An 8751-nucleotide genomic window follows, 5' to 3' on the forward strand; every position below is an offset into this window, starting at 1 on the left:
GCAGGAAGTCTGCCAAGTCCTAAGGGATATGCAGCACTGCAGTATCCTAGTGTGGTTGCACCTAGTCATGGTAGATATTAGAAGCTTGGTGTGGGCTTTCCAGTCATTTACCAGAAGATGGTATTCTCAACCTTGAGATATGGGGGTTGAGGGGCCACCTGTAAAGAAACTAGGCCACTGTGACTTGGACTTCCCCACTCTAGGATTTCACAAAGTCCACATGAGGTAGCAACCAAATCTACAGGAGAAGAGCTGAGCAGTGGGACCTGGGATTATTTCCTTCAACATTTAATTAGACTGATTTTCTGGTTCCAAACCTCTCAACCTAGTAAACTTACTAAGACCAGGACAAATTATTTCATTTCTCTTGGTCTTAAAAATCTTCTTTTAGTTAAATCCAGAAAGACTTGGACTTCCTATTATTTTACTAATGAGGAAACAAAGTACCCAGTTGGAGATTACTTCCTTACAGGCTTCAGGAAATTGTTCCAGGACACATAGATAGCAAACAGCAGAGCTGGGATTTAAATCCACACCTACTTAATGTTAGTGCTTATGCATGATGTCTCCTGGTGCCTTTGCTCCCTTGGTAGGGAGGGAGAGGGAGATGCTTAATCACCTAGGGGGTGATATCTTTTACTCTCATCATGTTTTACCATGATGAGAGATATGAACAAAAGACTTGAATATTAAGACCCGGAGGAGACTGACCCAAGTCAGTGATGGGGATGGAAAAGAAGGGGTAGATTATAAAATATTGAGGTGACTGATGAGATGTGGAGAGCTTTGAAGGGAAAGTTTGAATCCCAGACCTCTGCCCCCCAGTGAATAAGTGCTAGGTGGTTACAGAAGCAGAAACTGTATTTGGATAGAAAGTACTGCTTTTAGTTTTGCACAGATTGAGATGTCTACTGGACAGATCTGGTGTCCACTTAGGTTCTCAGTGGACAAAGTAGATATAGGTAACTAGCTCAGAAGAGCATTTGGGGGTGATGATGTAGATCTGGGTGTTGGCAGAGTAGAGCTTTATGTAGTTGAATCTACAGGAGTAGATGAGATGGTCTAGGGACAGAATTTTGGGATTCACCATCTTCTAAGGTTTCCAGAGGAAAAAACTGAGAAAGGAGACAAAGAGAGCAGAAGAAAACTCAGGAAAGAGAGGAGTTGCTAAGTAACAGTAAGGAGTTCAAATATGGAAGCTGCCAAACTTGCGGCAGACGTAACCCTTATTGGACCTACTGAGTATCAGGTGCTGTGCGGAGTACTTGAGGAGCCTCAAGTCATCTTTTCAGTCCTTACCTTATTCAACCCCACAGAGCATTTGACACCTACGTTCCTGCAGAGACAGGATAGAGGGTGTGGTCAGGAGTGCAGTGAATAGAAGAGAGACAGAAGGTGAGGTAATAGAGGGTGAAGGTTTTTGAGAAGAGGAAGGTAAGTCTCTCTCTAGCAACCATCCTCTTCAAGCTTCTCAAAAGAGGATAACTTATTCAACCACTATTGTTCTGCCATAAAAAAGTGACAAGCCTTCTCCTTGTTTTCTATCCTTACTTTTTTCATGTGTCCTTTACCCCTACCTGACCTCTACATCCTCTTTCAGGTATAGATAAAGCTGCAATTTGGGATGGACATCCAGTCTTTTTTGTTGTTGTTTTTTGTCAGTGCCACACGGCATGTGGGATCTTAGTTCCCCGACTAGGGATTGAAACCGTGTCCCCTGCAGTGGAAGTGCGGAGTCTTAACCATTGGACCGCCAGGGAAGTCCAGGACATCCAATCTTGGCTGGTCCTTGTTATTTCATCTTGGTGCCTTCCTTCAGACACCTTACAGTCTGGGAGTACAGAGACAAGCTAATAGCTTGTGCCTGACAGTGCTCAGAATATGGTAAGTACTCTAGAGATAGTAACCCAATTCATCCTTATATCAACCTCGTGAGGTGGCCACTACTGTTGCCATGTTCTAGGACCAAGGTTGTTAAGTAACCACCCAAGGTCTCACAGCTAGTAAATGGAGGAGCTGGGGTCTTCTTGTGTAAGAAACCGTAGTAATTTCTCATATAAGATTGTTTCTTATATAGTTGACATTCTTTTTAAGTACTTAGCACAAAGATAGGCTAGAACAAAAGAGGTTCTCAGTATATCCTTGCCAGTTGAGAATGGATTCCCTATTGTTTATCAAAACAAAGTTCCTGATAAGGATATCGTATTCACAAAGTGAAGATTTATTCAGGCTGTTGATGTGTGTGTGTGTGGGAGAGGGATCCATGTTAATATGTACTTAGGCTGGTGAGTTCTCAGGCATATTTTAGCCATGATTTGGAATCCCAGGAAAATATCTCCATCACTTCCTTTTTGCCCATCCCTCACACTGACCCATGCCTCCATGCATGCATGGGAAAGCATACAGAAACAGAAAGTGGCAGAGATAAGATTAAGGAGATAGCTGCAGATCCTCAATACAAATTTGGATGAACAATGGATTGCTCTATCAAGCCATCTCTAGGACATAACATCACAATCATAGACTCCATTCATAGACAATCATAGACTCTAATCATTCTACCTTAAAGATCTGAGTTCTTTGGGGGATGGAAATAATCTGATTATTAGTAACTTTTGACCAGGAAAAGAGGACATAGGATAAATTAAACTCAGTGTGGCAGATATGCACACATAGTCAAAATACATCTACCTCCTCCTCTTTCTTCCTTTTTCTCTCTTCCCAACCTTTGTAGCCCTCCCTAGGATTCAAACCTTAGATCTTAAGTTAAAAGAACCACAGAAGTACAGTAGAATCCCCTGCCTCTTAGAGTCTTCAAGAGGTAGGAAATTAGAGTGACTACGGGAGGTACTTGGATTATCACCTCCTTTGTCTCCATGTGTATTTGACCCTCTTGGAGTGGGTGAGCCACTACAGCCTTTGTTCACGAGGTGTGCTTGAAACCAGGCTTTAAAGGAAGAGAGGAGATTGCATCTCTTGGGGCCTCCCTGCCAGCCTGTCTCTTCTGGGTGGCACCACCCAGGAGCCATACTAGTTAGGCTTGAAATCCAGGAGTCCTTGACCTCTTCCCTCTCCTTTGAGTCTTTGTTGAGTCTTCCTTTATGATGTCCACAGTTTTTGCTCCAGGGTGGCAGCCCTTGAGCAAGCCTTGTTACCTTTGGACTACATTACTGTGGAGGCTGCTTGGATCTCTTTAATGCAAACTATTATTCAGTGAAACTTCCTAAAGTGAGACTAATCATGCCACTCTTCTGTTCAGGACGTGTGGGAACCTTCTTCCTGCTTGCAAGGTGTAGTTCAATTTCAATTTTCATATCAGCCCTCCTAACCCCAACTTCACTTTCTAGCCATGCCTTTTATTCTCTCCCTCAGGCAAACTCTGCTTATTCTAGTCAAATTGGGTAATTTCAAAAGTATAAAAAGTATAGGTGTTCATGGGAAATTCAGTGTCTTAACTTGCACTGTTGCTTTTTCTAGCATTTTAATCTGTTAAATTCCAATGGAATGTTTAAAACTCAAAACAAAGCCCCCCGATTCTATGATGACTTCTTTAATAAACTTCCATTATTCATCTTTTGAACACATTCTCTATCGTTTATCAGATTCTGTCCAGAATTTTTTATTTCTATGCATGTCATCTCTTCTCAAACATTGAGTTTCTTGAGGTTGAAGCTGCACCTCTGTGAGGTTCTGGGGGATGGGGCAGGGGTAATAGATTAAAAAGATGAGTTGGACCAAAGCTTTGAATTCTACATTATTCGAGATTTGAGTGGGGGCTAGGGAAGGGCAGGAGGGAGAGATTACAAATGTGCACAGGGAAACTTTTGTGAGTGGAGTACATGCTTACTGTCTTGATTTGTGGTGATATGTCAAAACTTATCAAACTGAGCATTTAAAATATGTGCAGTTTATTGTATGTCAATTATAATTCAATAAATTAATTTAAAAATTCCGTATCATTCAAGTCCTCACTAAAGAGCTCTTTTTAGAAAGGAGAAGATGGAACCAAGAATGCATACCTAAATGTGCCAGAGAATGAAGTCTTTGATGAGGCTAGACTTGTGTCTGCAAGGCAGGGGGAATTTTACTTGGCTTATATCATTCAAGGTGGTTCCTATGGGCTATACTGATGGGCAACCAGCTGATTCTAGCAGTCCTAACAAGTACTTCCTTGACTTTATCCAAATGTCTCAGTATTCCCCAGCAACCAAACCAAGCTCTCATGTTAACTCTCAGCCATTGTAACAATCATCAATTATTAGGTCCTTTTACCAGGAGGGCCCATGTCATGGCCATGTGTCTTCATATATAAAGGGAGTGATGAGTGGGCTGCTTTGGACAAATGGACTTGGGGTGGAGGAGGGGGAGCTGACCGAGGCTGCTGTTTCAACAAGAACCCCACTGCTGGGCAGAGTTGCAAAATGTAAGAGGATGGTGAAATCCTACAGATGTAAGTGTTCAGCATGCCATCTGAAGGATTTACCACAAAGACAGAAAGCAAAGAAGTTACACCAGAAAAAAACCAGGAAGCCAAGGTATTAATGACATTTTCTGATTGAGAAAGGGGACTCTCAGACTTGAGAATTATCATCCTAGCTTGGCAGGTGTTCCAAAATATCATGTCTTTGTCAAAGCAAAGCTCTCCATTTGCCTTCCAAAAACTGTATCCAACTCTTCCCTAGCACTCTCCCTTCCTCCACCCAACACCCACTCCTCTTCCCATCCCTGCCCCAGACCCTGATTCCTCACCAATCCTGCAGAGAGCCAGACTTTCTGTGTTCATTGCTTTTCTTCTTTATGCTGTAGAGCCTCCCTCTAATCTTGCCCATTCAGTAGAAATATTGACATAACCTCTGGACCTACCTTTGAAGGTAGGCTTCTTAAACTCTTGATAAATTTATGTCTGATGGAGTCTCCAGGAAGCTGACTAGGGAGGTCCCTATATGAAAAACGAATGGGTTTCCTGAGTGTAAATCTTCCATTTTCTCATTCTTGTCTCCTTAGTCAGCTACATACACCAATGCTCTGCTTGAAGAAGCTGATTGAATCCACCATGTCTTCCCATGTCATGTTTGCTTTCATGGATGGCGAAAAGAAAAGCTTCTTTCGGTTCAGACCCAAGACCACCATAATCGTCTGTGATTTTTCCTCTCTGCCCCAGGGTCTCTGAATAAAATCTCTCTCCTTTCACTGACAAATGGTGTTTTTGTTTAGCTGGAGAATGACCTGTGGCAATCTGGAGAACTGGTCCCCCCTTTTTTTTATGTAATAGGATAAGTGGGGTGTGATGGGTAGAGGCATAACCAAGTGAGTCAGGAGGAAATACGTAGTTTCCTCCTTTGTTCCTATTTAAGAGATTTGCTAATAAAATGTGTGTTTGGGTTGTGGTTTGGGATAGGTTGTGATGCTTTCTGGATATGGAAAGAGCTTACTCTGTTTGATAGACCTTCTAAACTGGCTGGGCTGGGGGGTACAACAACCAGAAAACCTGTAACCTGATCACCGTCAGCTCACACTTCTGGTTTCATTTGTTGGTAATTAGTTATGAAGATTACCGTTTATCTAGAAACAAGCCCAGGTCACGTCACCGTGAAACATAGGAATTGTAAACACAGGGAAGGGGAAAACATAACATATGCCTAGAATGGCACATGTGTATTTGGAACATTTTAAAGGACAACCTTCTCAAACTTCTCTGAATAGCGTACTTTAGATAAAATGTAGTTTTGGGGCTCTCTGGGGTCAAATAATTCTGATAAGTGTGTGGAAGCCCGTGTGTAAATGAATCTGAACCTTGTGTAATTCACATAAAGGTACTAGGTCATCTCCTTCCCCCTACTCATTACCATTAAACTGCAAAAGTTCTGGGAAGCACAGCCTGCCACACCCAGGGATCATAAAAGCAATCTTTAAAAATCTCAGGCCAGCAAGACTAAAGCTAATCTCTAAGGTTGAAGCCTCATAACTCAATTCTTCTATCTAACTTTGGAACATGAAAGATGCAGAAACTGGAAAAGGAGATGGGAACTTCCAACTTAGTTAGGCCCCAGAGTTTTGTCATGTTTCTTAGATGTTGATGAGTTTTTGTTTCTGATGGAACATGGGTTTCTTTGATGGTTGCTTTTGCTCTTGGGTGATCACATTTGGTCCTAGTGTGGGGATAGGGAGAGATGGTAGTTTGAAGATGTTATGGTGGGTGTCCCTGGGCCCAGGAGCAGAGGCATCTTCCAACAACATGACAGGAGGAAGGCAGCTAACTGGCTCTTCACAGGGTCAGGGCCTCCTGTGATACAATGTGGTCATATTACATCCACCATTATCCTTTACACCTCATAATGGCAGGTATGAAACTGGTCCCAAATTAAAGTTCATAAGCTTATGAATTTGCCCTTGTACAACTCATTCTCTAGAGTCTTTCTCCATTCTTTCTGTATAGTTGTCAGTTACTATGGACTTTTAATAATTCTCCAGTTATAGTAAATTGTGATATTCCTATAATGTGTGTCCAGTTGATGGTCTAAGAGCCAACTATAGCCCAGAAATATGTTTTCTTTGACAAGCTGTGCAGGCCAACTTGGAGTGGGTAAAAAAAAAAAAAACATTTGAACTAGTTGCCAGCAGCTTTCTTGTAAAATTTAGATTTTTGACTTCCTGGTTTCTCTTAAAAACTCTCCTAACAGCATTGGATCCCAATTGACTAGAGTTCAGAGGTACCTTTCAGATGCAGCATACACTCTTCAATTTGCTGTCATCTCCACCAGTCTCTGCTTCTTTTACTTATATTGCTAGCCTGGCCCTGAAGACATTGACTCTGTAACTCTGTTAACTTTTGGAATCTACCACAACCAACCCTGTTGATTGTATTTCTCTCTTGCCCACATTTATCAAATAGTTCAGAGGCCGGTTTGATGTGCTAGGCAGGGGAGCCAAGGATAAGAATCTGGGATTGTGTACAGGCCAGCCTCCTTCCCTTTGGAATCTGATTCAGATCCCTGGGACCACACATTATCAGGGCCATTTCATTCCTAACCTCAGAATCCCTCCTTTTTCCTGAAGCATAGTTGGAAGTTCATTAGGAAAGAGAAGAGAACCAGCTGTCTGTCTAGATGTGACTTGGGTTCCATGTTGGGAATGAGAGCACCCCTAGCACTCAACATTACGTCTTGGTGGGTCTGTAAAACATGGTCCTCTTCTAAACAGCTGGTGCAGTCACATAATTGCATTAGGCAGAAGGACTGTCTTAAACAGGTCCTAGCCTCATGAGTCTTTTTCCAGTGTTGTAAGTCCCGACAGGCAGAGACCCTGTCAGACTTCTGTGTCTATGGCATTTGACAATAATAATGGCACTGATGATGACAATGTTGTGACAGGATAACTCACTGAATTATGAGTTTGTGTGTATCATGTGTGCATTTCTCCTCCCTCATCTGAAGCATAGGGCCACATTTTCATTTTGTTTCCTTGCTTGGGGTTGGGAATAAAACACAGGCTCTTTAATATAACTTCCTTCTTTTTTTTTTTGGCGATACGCGGGGCCTCTCAGTGTTGTGGCCTCTCCCGTTGCGGAGCACAGGCTCTGGACGCGCAGGCTCAGTGGCCGTGGCTCATGGGCCCAGCCGCTCCGCGGCATGTGGGATCTTCCCAGACCGGGGCACGAACCCGTGTCCCCTGCATCGGCAGGTGGACTCTCAACCACTGTGCCACCAGGGAAGCCCCCTTCTTTTGTTTTTGAGATTCAAAAACCTGAGCTCAGAAGAGTATTATGTCTTGGGGGTGACTTAATTTTACTCGCCTTCCAATAGAGGCTGAGATAAAGACCTGAGTACTTTATTTTGGGAAGTAGATTCGAGTGAGCAGGAGGGAGAGGATAGAGTGTGTGGGACAGGGAAGAAAGGGAATAAAGAGTGTGCTACTGCGTTGATCACTGTCATGGGCCATGAGGGTTCAATCCCCCTGGAGACCTTCTGAACGGCTATGAGAAATGCCCTCAGAATTGTCCCTCTAGGTCTTGGGAGGCTGGGACATTCATGCATTGACTTCCATCCAACCCCTACTAGTTGAAGGTTTCCCCTGCGAATGTTAACTGTCCCCTTGCTGGGCTGCCTACCACCTGTGGTTGTGGAAATCCTCTCTCCCTGTTATTTCATTCTCTGCTCTTTAGGGTCTCAGCCAAAAATGGGACAGAAAATGTATCATTTTAACATTTAACCTTTCTGATTGTGTATATGTGTATATATATGTCTGCATAATATTCTATTATTTGGATTTACAAAATCTATTTAACCAACATTCTGTATTTAGTGCATTTATAATTTATATTTAGTGCATTTATAATGTGCTTTTATTTAAAAAATATATACAAAGATCTACATATTTATTCAGTATTTTTCTATTTTTCTACTTTTTCTATTTTATTAGGATACAACTATAGAAGTGAAATTATAGGGTCAAAGAGGATGGCATCCTTAAGACAATACATTTTTTCCAAATTGTTTTTCAGAGAGGTTTCATTGACCTATAATCCTATCAGTGGTGTGGGAGAGCATTTGGGGTGAACTTTGGCAATGACCTGTGCGTGGTTGACTAAGAGAGGTCGTAAAATCTTATTGCTTAGAGAACTTTTAGCACAGTGGAAGCCTCTGTTTATTTAGGATAGGTTAAGGGCTATTCCACTTGAGTAGAAAAGGGATGGATGACATTCATCCTGCATTCCCTGTCTCTCTTATTCTGAAAATGTTTCTTTATACAGAC

Source organism: Stenella coeruleoalba (assembly GCF_951394435.1).
Source record: "Stenella coeruleoalba genome assembly, chromosome: 6".
NCBI lineage: Eukaryota > Metazoa > Chordata > Mammalia > Artiodactyla > Delphinidae > Stenella > Stenella coeruleoalba.